A 25,694-nucleotide genomic window follows, 5' to 3' on the forward strand; every position below is an offset into this window, starting at 1 on the left:
TGTCACTGCAACTGTAAACAGGAACATCAACACCTATTTTCTAGAGGCTGTTTTATTTTTTTTTCCGAAATGGGTGGATTCGAAAAACGGAAATAGCTTGGCACATACCCACTTCTAGCTTTCCTCTGAAAGAGTAATAATAAATTACTGAAGAGTTTTATTAATATTGTAACGATGTTGAAGGACTCGGGGTGTAATAAAACGTATTTATTAAAGGGCGAACCTGTGCCCACAACTCAAAGGGACCATGGTCGTAGCACGTTACAGCAGAACACCAAAGATGTCTTCTTCTTCTGCTTCTTCAAAAAGAGTCCCATGCGCGTGGCGCACATCAGCAGGGGCCAGCTGGGTTCTCGTGCTATCATCATCGTCTCTGCGCAACACTAGACGGCGCGCATGGGTGTCCCTGTGCGCGCGGTGATGGACGCGTTGTTTGAATGCAGGCACTATGTCGCTGCATAATCCCCCTCCTCATACGCATCGTCCTGATGCGTTAGGCAAAGAATATATTCGTGGTAGGCGTCACTGGTCTTCCGGTGATCTTTCATAGTAAGGCTTCATCCGGAGTACATGTGCAACCTCTGTAGGGTTGCGGCGTTTTGAGCTCCCGTGTATAGCGGATCTGACTTGGTAAGTTACATCGCTTACATGATGGAGCACTTCGTAAGGCCCGAAGTAGCGGCTAAAAAGTTTTTCAGAAAGTCCACGGCGACGCACTTAAGTCCATATCCATACTTTGTCACCTGGTTGAAAATGCGCTTCGGTACGACGCTGATTGTACCAATAGGAGTCGATACGCTGTTGGCGGCGTATTTTGTATCTCGCCATCTGTCGTGCTTCTTCGGCTCTTTGCAGGAAGTCGTCCAGGCCAGGTGGATTGCTGCTTTCATGATTCAGTGGTAACATGAAATATAGTGGAGTGGTGACTCTTCAGCCGAATACAAGTTCAAATGGTGTCACTCGCGTTGTTTCTTGAACGGCTGTAATATATGCGAACGTGATGTAGGGCAATATTTCATCCCACAGTTTATGTTCGACGTCGATATACATTGAAAGCATATCAGTCAGAGTTCTGTTCAAGCGCTCCGTTAGGCCATTTGTTTGAGGATGGTGTGCTGTAGTTCTTCTCTGGTCTGTATGGGTCATTCGCATCAGAAATTTCATTAGGTCTGCAGTAAAAGCTGGGCCACGATCTGTAATTACGACACTGGGTGCACCATGTCTGAGGACTATGTTGTTGATGAAGAACTTCGCAACTTCAAGAGCTGTTGCGGTGTACAGCGAGTCAGTCTCAGCGTAGCGAGTGAGATAGTCTGTGGCTACGACTATCCACTTCTTGTGTGCCATAGATGTCAAAAACGGGCCTAGGAGATCCATACTAACTTGTTGGAATGGGGCATGCGGTGGTTCTATTGGCTGGAGGAGGCCTGCAGGTTTCACGGATGGAGTCTTGCGTCTTTGACCCTCACGGCAAGTTTTCACATAGCGCTGAACTGATGATAACAGTTTTGGCCAGTAGTATTTTAGGTGAATTCTGGCGAATGTACGGCTGACACCCATGTGTCAGGATGTTGGCTCATCATGACATGCGTGCGGAACCTCGTTTCGTAAAGGTGCAGGTACAATGAGTAAAAACTTATCACCAAGAGGCTTGAAGTTCCTCTTGTATAGGACCCCTTCTCGAAGACAGAACGAAGGGAGCCCTCTGGATAAAGTGAGTGGGACTTTAACGTTGAGTCCTTGCAGACGCTGTATAAGCGGCAGCAAATCGGGGTCATTTTGTTGTTGAGCGATTTCTGATGCCTGGGCGACGCCTAGAAACGGGAAGTCTTTTTCCTCCGGCTCACTTGTCTGCACTGGTGCGCGTGACAGGCTGTCGGCATCGCTGTGCTTTTTCCCAGAGTTGTATACCACAGTAACATCGTACTCTTGTAGCCTAAGGCTCCATCTTGATGGTCGGCCAGAGGGATCCCTAATATTCGCCAGCCAACACAGGCAATCGTGGTCACTGACTGCTTGGAATGGTCTACCGTAGAGGTACGGCCGAAACTTACTTATGGCCCAGATGACCGCGAGACACTCTTTTTCGGTTGCAGAGTAATTTATCTCAGCTTTCGAAAGCTTGCGGCTGGCATACGCTAGCACGTTTTCTTGGCCGTTTTGCCGCTGAACTAGAATGGCTCCGAGGCCGACGTTACTCGCATCAGTGTGAACATCAGTATCGGCAGTATCATCGAAGTGGGCGAGGATTGGAGAGGCTTGCAGGCGTGTTCTTAACTCATCAAATGCTTCCTGTGGTTCACTTTCCCACATAAAGGGCACCTCGTCTTTTGTCAGATTATTAAGTGCTTCAGCAATGTTCGAAAAATTTTCCACAAATCGCCGATAGTACGCGCATAAACCCAGAAAGTGACGTACTGACTTCTTGTCTTTGGGTGCCGGGAACTTCACGATGGCAGCTGTCTTTTCGGGATCTGGCCGAACGCCGTCGGAGCTGACGACGTGTCCGAGGAATCGAAGCTCTTCGAAAGTGAAGTGGCATTTTTCTGGCTTGATGGTCAAGTTTGCTGAACGAATGGCTTCTAATACTGTGCGGAGTCCATCTAGATGTTGGTCGAATGTAGCGGAAAATACGACAACGTCGTCCAAGTATACCAATGCAGGACTGCCATTTCAGTTCCGCGAGGACAGCGTCCATCATTCTCTGAAACGTAGCTGGCGCTGTGCATAGGCCGAATGGAAGGGCCTTGAATTTGTAGAGGCCGTCTGGGTAATGATTGCCGTCTTTTCACAGTCGCGCTCATCCACCTCGATTTGTCAATATCCGCTCTTGAGATGAAGGGAGGAGAAGTATTTCGCTCTCCGTAGTCGATCGAGTGTATCATCGATACGCGGCAGAAGGTATACATCCCGTTTCGTTACGCTGTTAAGTTTCTGATAGTCGACGCAGAATCGAAGGCTGTTATCTTTCTTTTTAACAAGCCCTACGGGAGACGCCCAAGGACTGCTGGAAGGCTGGATCACGTCATCTGAAAGCATCTCCTCCACTTGTCTCTTGATGACGTCTCTTTCCTTTTGCGATACTCGATATGGGTGTTGGTAAATCGGTATCATGGTTTCTTCTGTTATATTCCTGTGTTTTGCAATAGCCGTGCGTCGCACCTTAGAGGACGTTTAGAAGCAGTCGGAAAACTCTTTTGTAATGGCGAACAACTGTTTCTTTTGATATTCTGAGAGCCTATGGTTGACGTTAACTGATGCGTCGGCGTTGCAGGTCTCTGGTGGAGTGGTTGGCGTTGTCGCTAAACTGCATAGTTCAGTCGCCATGCAGAACTCGTGGAAATAGGCGATAGCGATACCTTGCGCGATGTGCTGACATTCATTCCCAAAATTCGTAAGGAGGACAACTGAGCGGCCATTCCTTAAGTGAACAACACCCCTCGCCACGATAATTCTTTTGTTTAAAAGAGCTCTACGTTTCCATCCGCTATTCCTTCGTGGTCACAAAATGCCTTATTTTCAACAAGCACCTTTACACTACAGCGTGGTGGCACTGTGACGTCATCATCAACAACGCGCAGAGCAGTAAGACGTCGCTTTTCCGATTCCTCCACCGACATAGCTTGTTCGGTTGAAAACGTTACACTGGATCTGCGCAGAATAATTATGGCTCCATTGGCTTGCAGAAAATCCATTCCTAGTATAAGCTCCCTTGAACAGTCCGGCAGCACGATGAAGTCAGCAACGTAAGTAAAGCTTCTTATTTCGAGCCTTGAGGTGCATCTGCCGAGCGGTGTAATAGTGTGGCCACCTGCCGTGCGTATCTGTGCCCCACTCCATTTTGTCACAACCTTTTCAGTTTCTTTGCCAATTTGTGACTCATTACCGAATAATCAGCACCGGTGTCAACTAAAGCATTTAGCTCGTATCCGTCTATTTTCAACCGCAAATCTGAAGTAATCTTCGCACTGCTGCGCTTATCCTCTGTAAACATAGCATCGTCACCTTGAAACCGTAATGGAGGATCTTTGCAACTGTAGTTATCAGCGGCCTCACCTCCACAGGTCGCTTGCTTCAGTTTTCCTGGTGTGGGCTTGTAGAACGGTGCCCAGACCGCGCGGAAGAAACACGTGGGCTGGGTGATCGGTAACGCCTGGGTGACGGCGATCTTGGCTGCTGTTGGCGTGGAGTGAGTGGGCTCCTGCGCACGGACAAGTGCTCTTCGATCTCCGTTGGCCGTTCACCGTTTCGAGGGCATGGTGCGTACAACGGAAAGCCCCTTAATCCTGCCTGTCGGTAAGGGCAGAATCTATACAGGTGACCTGCTTCCCCACAATGGACGCACAAAGGCCTGCGCTCATGGTCACGCCAGATGTCACTTTTCCGGGGCCTTTGATCTACGTAGCGAGCTACACCACAGGCTCGTGGCAGGTAGGTAGCCGTCGGTTCCAGTGGACGAGGTGCGCTGCGTACCGTTTGTGGGCAAGGAGAGGCCATCGCAACTGCTGCATTGGTGTGCGCCGCAGGTTGTCTGAATACTTCAGAGTACGTTGGGAAGTGTTGGATCGGCTGTGGCGCACGCTCCGGCTCACGTATCATCTGCGTCAGTTCATCTCGTACTACGTCGACGACAGACAGTGTTGCTGTAGTGTGAGGTGCTTGCAACTTGCTGAGCTCTTCCCTGATCACCGACCTGATAAGTTCTCGCAGGGCGTCCATGTCACTTTGCTGGCGTCCAGAGAAGACATTGGCAGGCGCATAGTTTATGTCTCGATTGTACTGTCGAGCCCGCTGTTCTAGCGTTTTCTCGATGGCTGTCGCTTCCGTATGAAACTCCGCAACTGTTCGCGGTGGGTTGCGGACGAGAACAGCGAATAGCTCTTGCTTCATCCCACGCATGAGGTGGCGTAGCTTCTTGTCTTCAGTCATATGGGAATTGCACGCTTGAACAGGCGGATCATGTCCTCAATATACATTGCGACACTTTGGTTGGTGAGTTGGTTCCTGGATTCGAGCGCAGCCTGCGCCTTTTCTTTGCGAGCCGCGCTGGCATAAGTCGCCAGAGCTTGTCCCCGAAAATCATCCCAGGTCGTAAAGGAGGTTTCATGGTTCTCATACTACGTCTTTGCCTCCAAAGCAGTCCTCCAAAGCAAAGTCCTCCAAAGCAAACTAAACGCGGCGGAGCTTCTCTCTCTCGTCCCAACCGTTCAAACGTGCCACTCTCTCAAAGAGGTTCAGCCAATCTTCTACGTCTTCATACGAGTCGCCATGAAATACTGGTGACTGGTGAGGCTGATTTATGACCACTTGGGCTGGTGTTACATGACTTGTCATGGTGGCAGCGTCCATTGATTGAGTTCCCCTTGTCGTGAAGTGGAGTGGACTGAATTCTGGTGAATCACTTCGAAGACGGCGACTGGTCCTCTGATGCACAGGTGTCGGCTCCACAGGATCAACTCGCTGGTAGTCGGGGCTACGCTGTCTTGCGTTCGTAGGGCTTTGATTCATGACCCAGCACGTCCACCAGATATGTAACGATGTTGAAGGACTCGGGGTGTAATAAAACGTATTTATTAAAAGGTGAACCTGTGCCCACAACTCAAAGGGACTATGGTCGTAGCACGTTACAGCAGAACACCAAAGATGTCTCCTTCTTCTGCTTCTTCAAGAAGAGTCCCAAGCGCATTGCGCACATCAGCAGGGGCCAGCTGGTTTCTCGTGCTATCATCATCGTCTCTGCGCAACACTAGACGGCGCGCATGAATGTCCCTGTGCGCGTGGTGATGGGCGCGTTGTTTGAATGCAGGCACTATGTCGCGGCAATATGAGTAGGAATGTTTAAAAAAAACTTGGAGTATGTACGTGTGAACATAACGAAAAAAAAGGGGGGGGGGGGCTCTCCAAATATGAAATTTCCACACAAACATTTGTTTTCTCAGAGCAATCGTAAGTGTTAATGTCCACACAGCTAGCGCACTCCCCGCACGCGAATACCGAGCCGCCGCAATTACAGCGTCAGCCGGGGCGGCGTGACGCCAACGTTTCGGACACTCGCCGCACCCACGCCGTTTACCCCGATATCACTAGTAAACCCGAACACTGTTTCTTTCATTGAACTTAATGTCGATCTCACCCCCGCAGGGGTGAGTGGGCCGATCCCGGAGATACTGCAATACCGGGCCAACCCGTGGCGGAGGTGAAGCAAGCTTCAAGCACTCCGTCGCATCACAAAAGTAAGTTTAATATCTTGGATCCCAATAGGATCCGTATCAGATATTAAGCTGAGAAGAACAGATGGCTTTTATTGACATTTCATGGGGCCGTAGGTGAATGAGTCCGAATAAAGACCTGGCTTTCGCCAGAGAGTTCTCGCGACGAGGTACGACGGAGACGTGGCACAACGCGGCCGAGAAAAACGCGGCGCGTGACAATGAAAAACATCGCGTGGCTAGAGAGGAATTTGTTCACAAGGGGGCAAGCACGTACACCCGTGTTAGTTCTTCATGCAGAAGTACATATGGACGCGAGTCAGTTAGTGGCTTTGACGTAAGTGTTCTTGCTATATTCCGCAAGATGCAGCGATTACATCACTTACGCAAAGCTTTTCGAAAACGCGCAAATACGGGTGCGAACAAATGCGACGGAGCACACGGTCGATCGCAGGGTCCCATGCGCCGAGGGCACCCACGTGGACGGCGTGGACGGTGACCCATTGATACCGGCGACGGAGAAACGCCGCCACCGTCTCGTAATAAGCAAGTTTGGCGTTGCTGGCGTTCTCAAAGGCGTCCGGCGTATTTTCGAAGGGGCACGTGACGTCGATGACGATTGCTCTTCACCACGCACCAGGATGAGATCTGGACGCAGGCCCGTGTCTCCGACGGCCTGGTTCTCAAAGGCCAGCGTGAACTCGCGGGAGGCGGCGGTCCGGACGCGGTCGACAATGGCGTTGTGGCGGGCCTGGTAAAGCGCACTGCGAGGCATGCGGTGGCATACCACATGCGGCAGCGTCTTCCTCAGGTACCCGCAGACGCGGCACCGCTGGTCCCTGTCCGGTGGGCCCCACATGCGAGCGCCGTTGAGGGGTAGGAGATTGAGGCGGGCCCTATGCACAAACCGCCAGTCTGCTAAGGAGGTGAAGGCGCCCGTGTGCATGAAATGAGAGCTGGCGCGATCAGCCGCCACGCAGGCCAGCCCCTCCCCTGGTTGGGGAGGTCGTGCAGGGCCCGGTCTCATTCGGTAGCCAGCACCTCTCGTAACGTGTGCATTACGCGGCACCGGTGCTGCGGAGTTATCGTTGCGTCGCCGCAGGTGAGCCGAACGCCGGCAAGATCCAGGGTCCAGGCGACGTTGTAATGGCGGGACGCCTTACGGGCATTCGTCCAAACGGACCGAAACTGGTTGGCCGGGACCCGGAACCCGTCTCCCAGCGATCCCCCAAGGTAGGCCTCCAGCTCCGTGCGGGTGACCTCCCAGCCGAGGCGGGCAGTGGCGATCGCATAGGCATCGGCCAGGGCCATCTGCCGCTGCTCGGCATTGAGGGACGTTAAAAGCGTGTAGGCCGAGTCAATGCGGCAGAGTTGGCTGAGCTCTGCCGCAACCGGGACCCGCCGGCACCACGAGGGTAGGAACCGTAGATGTAGCTGGTGGCCACGTTGGTTGGTAAGTAAAGCGTACGCTTTACGAGCGGCCGAATGGCATCGTCCAGTCGGCGCCAGTCCGTTGTCGAAAGGACTCCGCACCTCAGTGGGAAGTTGAGCGCCGGGTAGACAAAGGTCCGGAGGGCATCCAGACGCTGCCACGGCGCCAACTTCGACGACATATTCGCCTGAGCTTAGGCGATAGCGGACTCGACTGCGGAACTGGAGCCGGAGGGGATCCTAAAGCCGATGGGACGTCCCAGGAACCACTGTGGCTCGAAGTCGCACAGCACCGAGATGGAAACGCCCGAGACTTGGAACTCCGTCGGGCGCATCCCCACAGGTGTCGATCCGACCTTGTGGAAGGACGCGCACTTCGACGGGTTCAAGGACAGGTCCAGGGATGCGGCGAGTGTCTCGATCCGGTCGATGCGCTGTTGTAGTCTGCACGGAGTCGAGGCCAGGGGAGTCAGGTCGTCCGCGTATGCGAGGATCTTGTGGTCGGAACCACCACCCTGCACTGCGCGGATGACCGGATCATCACCAAGCCGAATAGAATTCCGCTTAGTGGGCAACCCTGACGCAGCCCTGCCACAATCAGGATCCGTTCGGTAGTTCCCTCGGCCGCCAGGATACAGGTGCTGTTATCCCTGCAAAGATCGCCGATCGCCTCCGTAAACACGGGGCCGGCACCAGCACCATGCAGGGCGTCGAGCAAAGCCTGGTGCAGGACTGAGCCAAACGCGTTGTTAAAATCCAAGAGTGCCGCACACAGATAGGGGCCTCCCGACCGGGCGATGTCGAGCCTGCGTTGAAGGATCTAATTAAGCTCGAACACACCGTCATGCGGAAGGAAGCCCTTCTGGCACTTCGACAGCACGGCGTGCTCGATCATCCAGGCCTGGAGCCGGGCTGCAAGACACCTAGCGTAAAGCTTCGCTGCCATGCAGCTGAGGGCTATGGGCCGCCAGTTAGACAGGACTTGGGGGTCTCCACTCTTGAAAATGAGGACGGTGCGAGTGGTCCTCCAAGAGTCTGGCGTGCGTCTGTGGTGTAAACAGGCATTGAAGAGCGCCGCCAGGAACCATGCCTCCGGGTCGACTGTCCGCCAATGGTGGTAGGTCAGATGGTCTGCTCCGGGGGCCGTGCTCTCGGACTTGCGCACACGCCCGAAAACCTCGTCCGGTGAAACGTTGGTCGTATCTACTCCCGCCGGAGCCAGTTCTCTTCCCAGCAGAAGAGTGGAGTCAGCCTGGCGGGCCGACCACGTGCGTCCCCAATGCTCTTGCAGATCCTGAAGCGGAATGACGCAAGTCTGAGGTGGCCCCTAAGGATCAGCCGAACTGGCCGTCGACGGTTGTGGCGGTACAGCCGCTGGATGTCGACCGCGTTCGATGGGTCGGGCTGGCGGCGCTGGCGACCAGGACGCACTGGCGGAAGACGCACTGCCTCGACAGCCAAGGCGACGGCCCGCATCCAGGCTTCCTCGCATTGGGCCCACGACTCGTCAGAGGGAGGCGTCTCCGTCGAAGGCACGAGCAAGTCCGTTGCGAAACAACGGTGGTACGAGGGCCGGGACGTGAGCGCCGAGTCGCACACCGAGCACACGTAGATTCGATCCTTCACACGAACGCCGTGCATGAATTCTACGTGGCGGCGCACCGACGGCACGTGACACGTCCAAACGGCCCCACTGTACTTCATGCTGCAGTTGCCGACCGGGCACTGCAGCTCCGCCGGGGCCGGGATGTAGACCCACAGAACGTCGCCGTCCAGGATCAGCTGGCGTGGTTGCACCGGTATGGTAGAGCGTGAAGACGCCGGTGCTTCGGAACCAGCCGATCCCAACGAGGACGACACAGTTGACGCCGGCGATGAAGGGCCCGCCGCGGGAGAATCCGGAGCCCGCTCCGAGGTCGCTGAGCAGGGAGTGGTGCCGGAGAGCCAGAAGGGGCACAAGCGTGGCCACGCCTGGAACGACGACCCCTCGCGGAGCTCGGGCGGGCAGGATCCATGTCGGCGGGTCTGGCGGGCAGCAGGACCGGACGGCAACAGCAGGGCCGGGCAGGACCAGTTGGGCCGGGCGGTGTGCGACAACGGTGATGCGGTCACAACGGTGTCCGTGGCCCGATGACGTCGTCAGCAGGCAGTGACGATCGGGCCAGGCATGCAGCAGGCGGCAGGCGAAGAGCCAGGCAAAAAAACGATTGGTTGACTCTCACCGACCACCGTCCAGCATCCGGAGGTCGCCAGGGTCAGCCAGGACGTCCAAGGCCTCCAGGGTCAGCAGGTACGCAACTCAAAACGTACAGGAACGGGTTGCTACCGGTCAGCAGCAACAGCAGGTGCCCCTCCGCAAGTGCAGGCGCAGCCAGGAACGTCGCCTTCCCGGGGTGGCTGAGTCCCCGGGAGGGACCGCTTCTCGACCGTGGACAAGCGGATCAAAGTGTCTCAGCTAATTAAGCTGATAAGAACAGAGTGCGTTTATTGATGTTCAATACAAGTCTTCAAGTGACTGTAAATGCACTCGTCCGTAATTTTGATAACACCAGGACCATCGGCTGGAAAGTACCCCAGAGAAGCGATGCCAGAAGGTGAACCCTTTGGGACGTAGGCGAGGATCGAGAAGAGCACCAGGTAGGCACCGGTTGTGATGTTTTCGGGAACACTGTGACCAGGGACCGTGTGCTGGACAGGAACCCGTGTGTAGTGGTTCGATGGTGGTGATTAGTTGATCAAGGAGGGGACCAGGCTTCGTAGTAGCAGATTAAAGTTAGTTGCGGCCGTGGCCGCCGTGAGTGTGGTAAACGGACTGAGACGCCGCCAGCACCTCGCTAACGCAAATTTTCTTCATCAGCCGCAGGTAAGATCTGGAACATAGTCGCCTCAGGACGTACTCGTTGGCCGGATCCCTGCCGCCAAGTGTTCCAACGATGACTGCGACCACCGTCACTCTCTGGTAGCGTCGGCGGAGGTAGGCAGCGACGGGTTCGTACTTGGCGAGCTTGTCGTTGCAGGCGTTCGAGAAGACCTCTGGTGTGTTTTCGAATTGACAAGCCACGTCAATCACCAGGCCTTCTCGCCGCGCACAACAACCAGGTCAGGAAGTAGGTCAGTGTCGCCGACAAACCGGTTCTCGTAAGCCACCGTGAATTGACGGGTTGCGGCTGTACGTAGTCGTTTGACCACCGCGTCGTGCCGCGCGTGATACAGGGCGCTGTGCGTCATGCAGTGGCACATGATTGATTGATTGATATGTGGGGTTTAACGTCCCAAAACCACTATATGATTATGAGAGACGCCGTAGTGGAGGGCTCCGGAAATTTAGACCTCCTGGGGTTCTTTAACGTGCACCCAAGTCTGAGCACACGGGCCTACAACATTTCCTTCTCCATCGGCATGCAGTGGCACAGCACATGCATTAAAGTCTCCCGTTGGTATCCGCAGACCCGGCAACACTGATCGCGGTCGGCGGGACCCCACATGACCGAACCGTTAAGGGGCAGCAGGTTTAGACGCGCTCGGTGAATGAAGCACCAGTCCGCGAAGTGTGTGAACGCTCCACTCCGCATGAAGTGGGAACTGGCACAATCCGCCGAGACGCAAGCCATGACCTTGCCTTGGTTGGGTTGTGCATGCAGGGCGTTGTCGCGATCTGTGCCGAGTACATCGCGCAGAGACCGCATGACGCGGTTGCGATGTAAAGGCGGCAAGGTGACGTCGCCGCTTGAGATGGTGACGTGGTCATGGTCTAACGACCACGAGACGCGTAACCACCGGGATGCCTTGCGGGTCTCCGTCCACACGGAGCGAAGCTGTGTGGCAGGTGAGGAGTGAACTCCTGGGAGGTCGCCGGACAGATAAGCCTCGAGTTCGAATCGGGTCAACTTCCAACCGAGGTGCGTCGAGGCGATGTCATATGCGTCGGAGAGTGCCAACTCGCGCAAGCACCGGTCAGACGTCGTGAGGAGTTTGAATGCCGAGTCGACGCGGCAAATGTCGCTTAACTCGGCAGCCACAGAAATGGCGACTGCCCCGCCAGCAGAGCTCCTATAGACGTAATTGGTAGAAGCGTTAGACGGCACGTAGAAGGTTCGTTTGACAAGTGGTCGGATAGCTTCGTCGAGACGGCGCCAGTCGGACTCACCAAGTACCCCGCATCGCATGGCGAAGTTTAGGGCCGGGTATACGAAAGACTTCAGTGCTTCGACGCGCTGCCAGGGGGCAAGTAGAGAAGAGAAGAGGGCCCTCGCTTGGCAGATGGCGTCGTCCACAGCTGAAGTTCCGGTCCTAGATGGAAGGCGAAAACCCACCAGGCGTGTCAAGAATCGCAGTGGCTCGGAGTTTTCGAGTGCTGAGACAAACGCTGGACACACGGAATACGGTAGGACGCATCCCAACGGTGGTCATGCCACTCATATGCACAGTGAAGCATTTTGATGGATTCAAAGCTAGTCCAAGTGGACCAGCTAGGGCCTCCACCGTGTCAATTCGCTGCTGTAGGAGGGAAGGAGAGTCGGCCAATGGCGTGAGGTCATCTGCGTATGCGAGGATCTTATGGTCGTCGCCATCGCCCTGTACGCCACGAATGACCGGGTCCACGACGAGGTTAAAAAGCAACCCCAATAGGGGACGACCTTGGCGGAGACCCGATCAGATAGGTACCGGCTTTGTCACTCCTTCCGCTGCGACGATTAGGGTATTGTTGTCGCGGTAGAGATCTGCGACTAGCTCGGTGAATATGTCTCCAGCACCGGCTCCTCGTAGAGCGTCGAAGAGGGCTTGATGGGGCACGGACCCGTAAGCACTGGTGAAATCTAATGGTGCTGCACAGAAGTGCGGGCCACCAGCTCTTGCCGTATCGAACTTATGCTGGAATACATAATTGAGCTCGAACACCCATCGTGCGGTAGAAAGCCCTTCTCACAATGGGAAAGGACCTGATGGTCCGTAATCCATGTTTGTAGTCGGGTTGTCAGGCACTTGGCGTACAGTTTTGAGGCCGTACTTCCGAGTGCTATCAGTCGCCAGTTTCCAGGAATCGAAGGGTCCCCTCTCTTGTGAGTTAATACTGTCCATGAGGTCCGCCATGAATCGGGTGTTTGTCGGTGGTGAATACAGGCGTTAAACAGGGCAGACAAAAATTTACCTTCTGGGTTGACGGACTTCCAGTGACAGTACGTTAGCCTGTCTGAGCCAGGAGCTGTATTCTCCGACTTGCGAAGCCAGAGAAGGACCTCGTCTGCCGAGAAAGACGCCATAATCACGCGTGTGGGGGCCAAAGGTCGTTGAAAGAGGGCTGTCGTGTCAGCTCTGCGGTGAGACCAGGCAGAGCCCCAATGATCCTGTAGCTCCTGAAGTGGTATGTCGCAGGACCGGTGAGGACCCTCGAGGATCAGTCGCACAGCACGACGGCGATTCCGGCAGTATAATCGCTGGATGACTGTGGCATTCTCGGGGTTGATGGAGCGTGGGGACCGACCAGGTACTACAGGAGGGAGACGAACAGCCTCCGTAGCTAAGGTAACGGCTTGTGTCCACGCCTGCTCTCATATTGCCGAAGAATCCTGCGTTTGTGGATTGCGCAGTGTGGCACGCAGCGATTGTACTTGCTGTGCAAGCAAAGCCGTGTTATCTGGTGGCATGTCCGTTGCCTGGTCGTCCACTGGTACGTCAGGGGCGCCATCATTGTTAACCGGTTCGCCAGAGTTCTCGGCCTGTTGCGGAAGTGAAGATGAAGGGGAACCCGAACGAGAGGTCCCTGAACCTGGAGAGGGTGTCGGATGAGATGAAGTACCAGGCATAACAGTCGTTTCGCCAGATGTGGATAGGTCGGAGGCACTGGTGTCGGCGGTCCAGGATCCGAAGGTAACGGTCGAGGCGTCGTGGAACCGAAGTAAGGGGTATTTGTTATGTTGTCCGGTGTAGAGGACGTCGTAGACCGTGAAGCCAATAGAGAATTGGTAGCCGAGGAACTGTAGACCAAACCTGTACTCGATGATGGCGTCAATGTGGAAGACTTGCCTCCACGACGTTCTCGAGACCGGGAAACGGTTGCTCTGGTTCGTAGTTCTTGTGGGACTCGGTGAGCTGTACCCGATGAAGCTGGACCAGAAGATGGTGGGGTCTCTGTACCAGAAGAACTGGATGGAGTCGCCGTAGGCTGCCGTGGGTTGCGAAGAGGTACGTATGGGGTGGATTCCTCTTGCGCATGCCATGCCATGGTATGCCTGGTCAATGAGCGCTCGCAATTATAGTGACTTGGGCAGTACTGGCAGGGGTGGAAGGGCTCGTTTGTGGCAGGACATGGGCAGTCATGGCGGGCGGACAGCGAAGTCAACCGGACATCACAGGCGACGCACCGGTAGAGAAGCCTCGTTGGCCGAACCCCGTGTTTTCGCTCCATGTAGAACCGCTCCACAGAAACTCGGAGCGAAACTGATGTGTGGGCTTGACAGCCCGCGCAACAGGGATAAGGGCAACGTAGGATCCCGGGCACCGGCAGGTACACCGTCATGATGCCCTGGTGAACGACGGGCGGTCGAGAGCGGGTAGGGCCCGACGCTGCCGCAGAAACGCCAGTAGACGCAGGTGTGCCAGGACGAGGCCGCTGGGCTGGTGGCGGCGCCGGAGTGCTCAACCCCGAAGGGGGAGCGGGACGCTGCCGAAGGCGACCGGAACCCAGGACGAGCGGCTCGATGGACACAGCAGGTGGCCGGCGGGGGGTAGGCATGGCCAGGCAGGAACTTCTCCATGTGGCAGGACCTCGTGAACTTACGTCCGGGCAGGGAGATCCGGGCGACGACGACGACGGCGTTGAAGTGGTCACGATGGCCGGAATCCGTTGGTGTCACATGCGGGTATTGGCAACCGGACCGGGAGCGGCAGGCAAGAAAAAGCTTCTAGACTCTCACCGCTCCCGCAGGGCGTCTTCTCCCGCTGGCTGGATTGGAACGCCTCGTCGGTAGGTGTCCACGTTCGCGTGGCTTGATGTCCGGGTCGGTAGGCTCAGACGACGGCGGTGAGCTGGTCACGAGGACCGGGGCCCGTGGATGTCACCAGAAGGCATTGACGACCGGGCCGGGAGTGGCAGGCAAGAAAATGCTTGTAGACTCTTACCACTCTCGGAGGACGTCTGCTCCCGCTGATGGGTCCGCCGCGTCAGTAGATGGCCAAAGACTCCTTCGGTGGTTCAGCAGGTCCGAGGAACAAGGTAGACCCAGGAACAGTGATGACCCGTGCGGCCGGCGAAGGGTGACCTTCCAGGGCGGCCAAATCATTAGGAGGGAGCGTCTCTCAACCTTTGGCTGTAAAGATCAAAAGTAGGAGAGCCACGTGTACACTTTGCTCTTAGCCAAAAGGCCGAGAAGGACGTCTGCTACCGCTGGTAGACCCGCCGTGTCGGTAGATGGCCGGAGACTCCTTCGATGGTACAGCAGGGCCAAGAAACCAGGTAGATCCAGGTACAGCGATGATCCGTGTGACCAGGAGAAGGGGGACCTTCCTGGGTGGCCGGCTCCCCGGGAGAGACCATTTCTCATCTTTTGACTTTAAAGATCAAAAGTGGGAGAGCCACACTTTGATCTTCGATAAAAGGCCGAGAAGCGATGCAATTTAATTGCACGTAATTAAAATATATTCTTTCACACCTCGTATTTAGTTCCGGCCAAAAGCCGGGCAAACAGTAGCAAAGCGATTCCGCTGTCCACTCATGCAAAACCAGAATTGTGCACCAACAACGGCAGCACTGGCTTCAATGCATTGCTTTTATCCCTAGTCCGCTTGAAATATCTTGTTTCGCTTACAAACACGTCAAAACTGAAACCTTCTTTTTCCCAGAGGTCGAAGCCACGCGTGCTTGCTTGCACGCGTACTCTCGAATGCGCCCATGACGTCACACCAAATGCTTGCCGGCGAACATTATAAGGCATGTCGCGAGAGATGCTACAGCCCTTGTTTTAAAAACTGATGCAATGTGTACATGTCCAACTCGAGCACCAAATGCTGGAAGGAAAAAAAATGACGGTGCAAAATGTGACTACGTCACCCATCCAACATGGCTTCTACGCTGGCTGCCCAAGCAATGCCTTTGCTACGACGCCCACAATCATCGGCAAAAAGGTGGTGCCTTTGGCTGCTTCAGCGCGCTCAACGTATGCCTTGCAAGTCCCGACGTGGCGGAACACCGCACTGAAGTCGACGAAGGTCCTGACGAGAATGGCAGACACGAGAATGCGTGCGAAACGTCTACAGCGTGCGTTGTGATGCCGGTGAATGAAGGGTCATCTCATGTGGCAGAGGGTGACGGAACGTGAGTGTGCGACATGCCGCTGCGATGTCGTTCAAGCGTTCAACGGGCCGGCAGGCTTTGCCTGTCGTGGTTGAAAACGTCCAAGTTTTGCGATTTGCGAGGGGTAGGAGTGCTATTGTGGCGAGTACGAGGCGCTGGCACGGCGCTCCGTCGATCGTGCCGGACATGAGGCGGTAGGAGGCGGTCGTGAAGTGGTCGCGGAAATCAGTGGAGAAGTACTCGCCTGCGTTTTTCGTCGCATTCCGCTGAGTAGGTTGCGAGAAGACTCCCGACAGACGGTCTTCAGGTCTTCGAAAGACGGGTGGTTGCACAAATGCGACCGTGCGTTAACGTGAAGCCATATTCGTGGATTATTTCGCCCCACTACGATAGCTTCATCACTGCGCTCGCTGGTGTTGCTTGTTTTTGTTACCTTCACTTGTGGCCCACATCCACTGTGGGGAATTGGCCGGTTTGTTGTTCTGCTTTTTCGACTTCTACATATTCGGCTTAGTGAAGCTGTGAGGAGTTATGAGTGGGTACAGAGGCAAAGCACAGCAAACCGTGCGGGGCGTGATCTCACGGTCCTAGGTTCCGCAGCACTTCAGGTGCGTGCAGGTACGTGCGTGGTGCATCCGTACGTCTAGTGCGCAATTTTCTTGGAACTTCTAGCAACTGCCAATTCCATTCAGGTGAGCGTGCGAGGATGTTTGTTGTAAATAACGAGAGCCAACGGCGGATGAGCTGGTATGAGATGGTGTCAAGGAATTTACTGTGTGATCAACGAGGGGATGCCCGCCGTGGGGGTCTAGTGGCTATAAGGTACTCGGCTGCTGACCCGCAGGTGGTGGGATCGAATCCCTGCTGCGGCGGCTGCATTTGCCTGTGCTCAGATTAGGGTGCACTTTAAAAGTACCCGAGGTGGTCGCCATTCCCGGAGCCCTTCATTACGGCGTTTCTCATAATCATATGGTGGTTTTGGGACGTCAAACCCCACATATCATATCGTCATCAAGGCGATGGCTGAGGGTGCCAGCAAGGTAGCTGACCGCGTGGCAACGAATTACAGCCACCGCGGGTGGAAGCTGTGACCCAGGTCAGTGGACATAGAAAAAGCACATCGGGGCTTTGCCGCTCCACCGTACAGCAGGTGTGTGCGGGGTTGGTCCTGTGGCGTTCATTGCGACTTTAATTTCTGATGGGGAATAGTGTAGTTGCGTAGACGTGGCGAGAGCACGCGTCTTCAGGTTATGACGTCGCGTGAAGATGTGAAATGAAAATGCCTTCACTTGTCACTGCAACTGTAAACAGACACACCAACACCCATACTCTAGTGGCTGCTTTATTTTTTGTTCCGAAATGGGTGAATTCAAAAAGCGGAAATAGATTGGCTCATACATACACACTTCTAGCTTTTCTCTGAAACAGTAATAATAAATTACTCAATAGTTTTATCGATATGAGTAGGGATGTCTAAAAAAATTCGGGGTATGTACGTGCGAACATAACCAAAAAAAGAAGGGGCTCTCCAATAATGAAATTTCAACACAAACATTTTTTCCAAGAGCAATCGTAAGTGTGAATGAACATAGCTAGCGGACTCCCCGCACGCGAATACTGAGCTGGCGCGAATGCCGCGTCAGCCAGGGCGGCATGACGCCAATGTTACGGACACTCGCCGCACCCACGCCGTTTACCGCGATATCCTTGGTAAATCCGAACACTCTTTCTATCATTTAATTTAATGTCGAATACACCCCCGTAGGGGTGAGTGGGCCTATCCCGGAGTTTGTGCAATACCGGGCCAACCCGTGGCGGAGGTGAAGCAAGCTTCAAGCATCAATTTTGCCCCGCGAACCAGGGCAAGATCGGGACGCAATCGGGTGTCGCCGACTGGCCGGTTCTCGCACGCTACGGTGTAGTCACGGGCAGCGGCGGTGTGAAGGCGCGAGACCACCGCGTTGTGCTGCGCCAGAGACATGGCGCTATGCGTCATGCAGTGGCATAGCACGTGCGGTAGCGTCTCCCTCGCGTAGCCGCAGACCCGGCAGCGCTGGTCTTGGTCAGGTGGGCCCCATATGACGGCGCCGTTCAGGAGTAGCAGGTTGAGGCGTGCCCGTTGGATAAACCACCAGTCGGCGAAGCGCGTGAATGCTCCCGTGGTGATGAAGTGGGAGCTCGCACGATCCGCGGAGACGCAGGCCGTCACGTTCCCCTGGTTTGGTTGGTCGTGGATGGCGTTGTCCCGGACAACGGTTCGTCGTGGAGGGGTTCCCGGCCTGAATTATCGAACACACCATCTTGTCGAAGTGCCAGAAGGGCGTCCTTCCACACGACGGCGTGTTCGAACTTAACTACATTCTCCAGCGCAGGCTCGACATCGCCCGATCGGGAGACACTAACCTGTGTGCAGCGCTGCTGAATTTCAACAACGCCTTAGGCTCTATCCCGCACCAGGCCTTGCTCGACGCCATGCGCGGTGTTGGCGCCGGCTCCGTGTTCACGGATGTCTTCGGCGACCTGTACACGGGGAACCAGACGTGCTTCATTGCAGCCGAGGGAACAACCGACGCGATTCCGATCCTGGCCGCGCTGCGTCAGGGTTGCCCACTAAGTGGACTATTGTTCAACTTGGTGATCGACCCGGTCATCCGCGCAATGCAGTGTGGTGATTCCGACCACCAGTTCCTTGCCTACGCGGACAACCTGACTCCCCTGGCCTCGACTCCTCGCAGACTCCAACAGCGCATCGATCGCATCGAGAACCCCGCCGCATCCCTAGGCCTGTCCTTGAACCCGTCAAAGTGCATGTCCTTCCACATGGTCGAATCGACACCTGTGGGAATGCGCCCGACGGAGTTCATAGTTTCGGGTGTCCCCATCTCAGTACTGCGCGACTTCGAGCCGCAACGGTACCAGCGACGGCCCATCGGCTTTAGCATCCCCTCCGGCTCCGGTTCCGCTGCGAATCCACCGACGCCCATGCCTGGGCGATCATGTCATCGATGTTGGCGCCGTGGCAGCGCCTGGATGCCCTCCGAACCTTCATCTACCCGGCGCTCAACATCCTGATGCGGAGCGAAGTTCTGTCGACGATGGACTGGCGCAGACTGGACGACGCCATTTGGCCGCTGGTAAATTGTACGCTTTAAGCGGGAGACACATGGTGCGAATTCAGATGCGATTTGCCGTACGGCTGTTCGTGCCAACAGCCGCACCCGACTGGTGTCCGACAGGATGCAGCGACGATTCGCACGCCGCGCGTGCATCCAACTTGCTGAATGTAGCCGCACGGCAGCTGCGCCGGTTTGGCGGCTGCAGCCAAGGACAGCGCCGGAATGTGACAAGGGGTGCCACAGGTGGGCGCCGTCGCAAGTATCTGCCTCGCCGCTCCGATTTCCCTCGTATTTGTGGATAACGCCGTAGCCAGTGGCATCAAAAACATTGGATAGACTGTTTCTGACGTGAAATAACTCATGATTGAATAAAGTGATGCTTTAAGTGTACTATTTCTGCAAGGCAACGCCGGTTTCCGAACCAACCACGATATGTCGAGCCGTGATGAAAGTGCATTTCGTAGGTAAACAAACAGTGGTACCGGTGGTATTGGCAAACCAGCCCGCTTCGTTTCCACGTTTGCTTTTTACATCGACGCCGTTGATTAAACCAGTCGCACGGGCGAAAGCGTCATATAAGTGTACAAGGTTTTATTGTGTTGGTAAAAAGAAGCGCTGGACATTGAGGTCAAGTCGGAAAGACAGCGACACTATCGAGAACGTCGGCCTTGCTAAGCCTACGCTCGGAGTCGATAATGAATGTGGGCTGTGTCGATGTATGCCGCTTGTGAAGGCGTAGCTATGTTGATGATGTTAGCAGATAACAAAGCATCGCAACGTGAGCTTCTTTATTTTGTGCCTAATAAAAAGGCTACGATGTCTTCCAAGCGTGCGAGCTTAGGGGTCGTTTGTGGGCGGAACCTGAGCGCTGATGGCTGTTCGCCCCATGTGCCTTAAACCGTCTTACGCGGCGTGCGGTGTCACGTGCCACAACGGATGCCAAATCGCACCATGTGTCTCCCGCTTTACCTGCCTACCAACGCGGCCACCAACCACATTTACGGTTCCACCCCTGGTGGTGCTTTCGGGATCCCGATTGCAGCGGAGCTCAACGACCTCTGCCGCATCGACTCAGCCTTCAAGCTTCTAACGTCTACCGACGCCGAGTTGCGGCAGATGGCCCCAGACGACGCCCACGCGATCGCCACTGCCCGTCTCGGCTGGGAGGTCACCCGTGCGGAGCTGGAGGCCTACCTCGGGGGATCGCTTTGAGACGGTTTCCGGGTCCCGGCCAATTAGCCGCGGTCCGTATGGACAAATGCCCGAAAAGCGTCCCACCGCTACAACGTCACCTGGTCCCTCGACCTGGCGGCGTTTTAATCACCTGCGGTGACGCCACGATTACTGCGCAGCACCAGTGCCACGTCATGCGGACGCTACGTGTGGTGCTGGCAACGAAACGGGACCGCGCCCACACAACCTCTCCAAACAAGGGACGGTGCTAGCCTGCGTGGCGGCTGACCACGCCAGTTTGCATTTTATGCGTACGGGCTCCTTCACCACCTTCGCGGACTGGCGGTTCGTGCACAGGGCCTGCCTTAACCTGCTCCCACTCAACGACACACGCATGTGGGGCGCGCTGGACCGAGATCAGTGGTGCCGCGTCTGTGGTTACCTGAGGGAGATACTGCCGCATGTGGTATGCCACTGCATGCCTCACAGCGCGCTCTACTAGGGCCGCCACAACGCCATCGTGGATTGCGTCCCGACTGCCGCCTCCCGCGAGTTCATGGCGGCCTTCGAGAACCAGGCCGTCGGAGACACGGGCCTGCGTCCCGATCTCGTCCTGTTGCATGGCGAAGAGGCAATAGTCATCGACGTCACGTGCCCCTTCTAGAACACGCCGGATGCCTTCTAGAACGCCCGCAATGCCAAACCGGCTCATTATGAGCCGGTGGACGCGTTTCTTCGTCGCCGGTATCAACGGGTGGGTCACCGTCGACGCCGTCATCGTGGGTGCCCTAGGCACTTAGGACTCGGCGAATGATCGCGTGCTTCGTCGCATCTGTTCGCACCCCTACCTTCACCTATTTAAGAAACTCTGCGTAAGTGAAGTGATCGCTGCGTTGCGCGCAATATATCACGAACACTTATGACAGACTCATTAAACTGTGCGTGCGTCTTATGTGCGTCCGTCGGTACATGCCATTGCATGACCGTTGAAGGTTTAAGTGAATTTGCATGATTACCCCATTTGCGTTATTGCAAGTGTCTTGCACGCATTGATTGTCACGCGCCACTCTTTCCTTTGCCGCGTTACACTACGTCACCTGTGTACCTAGAAAAGCAATGTCACTTGTCGGACTTATTTATTTACGGCCCCACGAAACAATAATGAAAGCAATTCTGGGCTCTTCCACTTTCGATCCTGTTCTCCCGAGGAGGTGCGAAAGCACAGCTCCTGGGGAGTACCGTCTGACCTACCACCACTGGAGACAGGTGAATCCTGACGGCCGGTTCCTGGGGGCAGTTTTCAACGTCTGCCTCCTACACCGCCACACAACCCAGAGCTGGAAATCATCGAGGACCATACTGATGTACAAGAAGGGTGACTGTGAGGATCCTACAAACTAGCGACCCATTGCCCTTGGTCGAACATTCGCCAAACTGAATGTCGGGTGTCTCACAACCCGGCTGCAGCGGTGGTTGGGCGACCATGCAGTCTTGTCCAGGTGTCACAAGGGCTTCCTGCCATACGATGGGGTGTTTGAACACAGCTTCGTGCTGCAGGGTCGCCTGGATGACGCCAGGACAAAAGCTGAGGAGCTGTGCGTAGGTTTCCTCAACTACGCTGATGCCTTCAGCTCGGTCACCCACCAGGCCCTCGTTGAGGCTGTCCACGGCGTGGGCGCGGGGGAGACCTTCGCGAAGATCTTGGAAGAGGTCCACCGCACAAACACCACCTGTGTCGTGGCAGCAGCTGGCACCTAGGAGTCTATACCAGACCAAACCACCGTCGACGAGGCCATCCACCGAGGCATGAAGCAACTCTCCTCAATGCTCACCCCGTGGAGAAGCTGGATGCAATTAAAACTTTTCTATATCCAGCTCTTATCTTGGCCATGCAGGTGGGCCTCGCCAGCAAGGGAGAAAGGCAGCGCTTAGACGACGAGCTCCGCCCCCTCATAGAGAAGACCCTCTACGTGCCAGCCAGAGCATCCAACGACTAAGTGTACGGGAGCACACGGGCCGGCACTGCAGGGATCCCTTAGGCAGCGGAGCTGAGCGACATCTGCCGGGTGGACGGCGCGTTCAAGCTCCTGACGTCGACGAACACGATGGTCCGGGAGTGGGCAAGAGAAGCGCTCCACCACGTTGTCTCCAGGCGGCTCCGACGCGACGCGTACGACGAGGGCATCGTGGCTAACCTCTCGTGCGACACGGAAGGCGACTTGAGACAGACCCCCACTCAACTTCAGTCTGCCTGAAAGGAGGCCCGTAAAGCCTCGCGTCACCCAACTGTCACCTGGGAGTTACAAAACCAGAGCTCCCGCATCACCTGCGGGGAAGCCAAGATGTCTGCGCGGAACCAGAATAAGCCGTTGAAAACCCTCCGGGCCATCCTCAGCCAGAGCCGGAACCGTTCCCTCCGGGCGAAACCGAACCAGGGCAAGGCGATGGCGTGAGCAGTGGCGGACCCCGCTAACTCTCACTTCATTCGGACCGGACGCTACACCAGATTAAAGGAGTGTCACTTCTTCCACCGAGCCTGTCTTAACCTCTTCTCCCTTAATGGCTCATGCATCTGGGTACCTGCCGGAGACAAACGGTGCCGAGGCTGTGGGTATGGGCAGGAGACGCTGCCGAATGTTCTCTGTCACTGCATGCGGCAGAGCTGAGCAATGACGGAGCGCCACAACGCCATCGTCGCACGCATCAAGAAGGCTGCCCTTGGGAGGCTCACTATCATCGGGGAGAACAAACAGGTTGGTCTTCCCGGCCTGCGATCCGACCTGATCCTGGCACGAGGCGAGGAAGCCCTGATCCTGAACGTCTGGTGCCCTTTCGACAAGTGAGTGCAGGCCTACCAGGAAGCCCGGATGCCCAAAGAGGAGAAATACGCCCCTTTACAGCGACATCTCCTCCAACGGTTCCAGCGCGTCACCGTCAAAGCTATTGTCGTCGGCTGCCTGGGGTAGTGAGATTTGGCGAACGATCGTGTCACCCGCAGACTGTGTTCAAAGAACTATATTTGAACTATGAAAGGCTTGTGCGTCAGTGACATGATCGCGGCTTCCACGGACATTTACCCCCACCACAAGGGAGTATTGTAATATATTGTACATAGCCATGTTTTTAGAGAAGCGATTTTTCCATGTTTCAGATTTATATACCTTTACAGTTGTACCGTTTTTAACCTATTTGTACTTACATTTTTTCAGCCCTTTTATGAGAGGTTTTTAACTTATACACTTTTACCCAGTTTTGTATTTGAGTTCATTTCCTAACCATTATGATGTTTTTGTGTACGTAATATGAATAAAAAATCTGGGCGCTCCCACTTTTGATCTTATCCTTGGCGAGACGACGAGGAGCGGTCCCTCATGGGACTTGGCCACTCTGGGAGATTTTCGTAAGCGTCCTTTCGCTACGCAGGACCATTGAAGTGGGCGCCTTTTCCCCGGCCTGACGAGGACCCTTTGCCTGAATTTGGTGGACCCATCTACCGACGCGATGGACCTGGCGTTCCACCTCTGGCGGCGACCTTCCTGGGCAGCTTGGTAAGAGTCTACAACCTTTCATATCCTGCCTGCCTGCCGTCCGTGGTTTGGTCGCCAATGCCTGCTGGTGACGCCCACGAACACCATCCCCTGAGCCGCCTCGACGTCGCTTGGGCCTGCTTACCGTTTGCTGCTTGTTGACTTGCCTGCTGCCTGCTGCCTGCCGCACGTGATGCCTTGTTCCCGCCATCGATCTGCCGTCACCTTGGAGCCTGCTCGGGTCCGGCGTTCTCGGCGCCGGCCAGCTCCTGCCAGTACCAGACTCCCCGGCACCTCCCCCGGCTTAGCGACCGCGTCCTGGGACTTCGGCTTCATGAGCGGCCGCATCATCGGCTTCGGTTCCTGCCCCGCTGCCGTCGACGGCTGTTGGTTTTAGAGCACTGCATCCTCACCCTCGTCTTGTACCGGTGCAGCCCTGCCAACCGAGTCTGGTACGGGGCACTTTGACCATTCACCTCCCGGCTCCGGCGGAAGTTCGATGTCCCGTTGGCGATTGCAGCGTCAGATACAGTGGCGACGTCTGGACATCGCGGGTACAGTCTGTGCGCCGCCACGTAGAAAAACGAACACCGCTTGACTGTTCGTGATCGTACTTACCAGTGTTATATCTGTGAGGCACGCCTTTCGTCCCGCCTGTTCAGACACCCTTTTCTGGCCTAAGTGACGCTACCCCCTTCTTCAGTTCTGCTGCGTCGTTACCCAACATGTGACGCATCATTCCCATCAGCACGTGGATTACTTATTCACATGCGTTCTCGCCACAAGCAAACAGGCCAGCTCTCAGCAGCCAATCAGCGTGTGCCAGATGGCTGTGCACCCACCAGCTCCAATTATTCATCTTCTTCGTCCTCGCCACCGGCTTCGCGGGCTTTTCGCCGTCTTTCCACGCACCGCGCGAAGTCCTAATCTCATTCGGACACCGGCACCCTGCACAGCTCAACACCCTCAGTGGCTTCCGACCCTACCTCCCATTCACAGCCTTCTAGCGGGTCACCTTCACTGCGGGATTCGGTCTCCGTTTCCGGTTCCCCGACAACTTCGCTTCGCAACAGCCCAGTGCCCCCTGCACATGGTTCATGCTCTGCTTCGACTGTACATCGCTCTATCAGGCTATCACTGGTCATCACGCGATCTGGTCATTCCATCCGCTCATTCCACGGACGTTTCCAACGAGGCGTCTGCAAGAATTCCGGTTCATGCGGAGCTCGCAAGACCACGGTCACCTTCCGGGCACGACACGGGACCACATGACCATGGACCTGTCTCGCCGACCCACCGCGCGGTTTCGTCCGCGCCGGATTCGTCGTTTTCTTCGATGGCAGCCCCGACGTCTTCAGGCACCTTGCGGCGCCTGCGGTTTTCCTCCTCACTGTCTTCAGACGCTACTTCTCACGCTCCTAATCTGTCCGAGGATTTGGGTGGGATGACATTGACAACAACCCTGCGACACCCCCGGTCGACCACCTTGTCATGGAATTGCCTCCAGACCACACGACGCTCCTTGGCGAGTTGACGAGACTACTGCGTAGACCCGTACGCGAAACGCGTTCTAACGCCTCGTGCACTCAGTGCGAGCTTACCTGGGACCAGGCCATCACCCTCGCTTCCGAGGCTGTACGTCTTTCGGCCCTTTTTTCTGCGGGTCCACCACAACCTTCTGTCAACCCGTGCAACGCAGCGGCGATTCAGCATCTTTACCGCCATATTCGCCGACGTGCAGTTGGTCTGGTATTGGAGGGGCCTTCTCGCCCTTGTACCATTCAATTGACAGAACTCCAATACCATTGGACATCCACCTGGTTGGCGCGATCTGCCGACACAAGACTTCTATTCCAACGTCCCATGGCACCTGAACCGGTTGACACCTCCACCTTCATACTGGAGGAAGTCTATACGTGGCTACGCAAGTCAGAGATTACCACACCTG

General features: G+C 55.6%; 1 non-coding gene across 1 annotated transcript; it reads right to left on the minus strand.

Moving 5' to 3' along the window:
• Window positions 1-6,142: 6,142 nt before the first annotated feature.
• Window positions 6,143-6,330, minus strand: LOC119168813 (U2 spliceosomal RNA). The gene has a single exon (XR_005109495.2). It is a non-coding gene; the product is annotated as a U2 spliceosomal RNA (small nuclear RNA).
• Between the last annotated feature and the right edge of the window lie 19,364 nt (window positions 6,331-25,694).

Source organism: Rhipicephalus microplus, chromosome 6 (assembly GCF_043290135.1).
Source record: "Rhipicephalus microplus isolate Deutch F79 chromosome 6, USDA_Rmic, whole genome shotgun sequence".
NCBI classification, from domain to species: domain Eukaryota; kingdom Metazoa; phylum Arthropoda; class Arachnida; order Ixodida; family Ixodidae; genus Rhipicephalus; species Rhipicephalus microplus.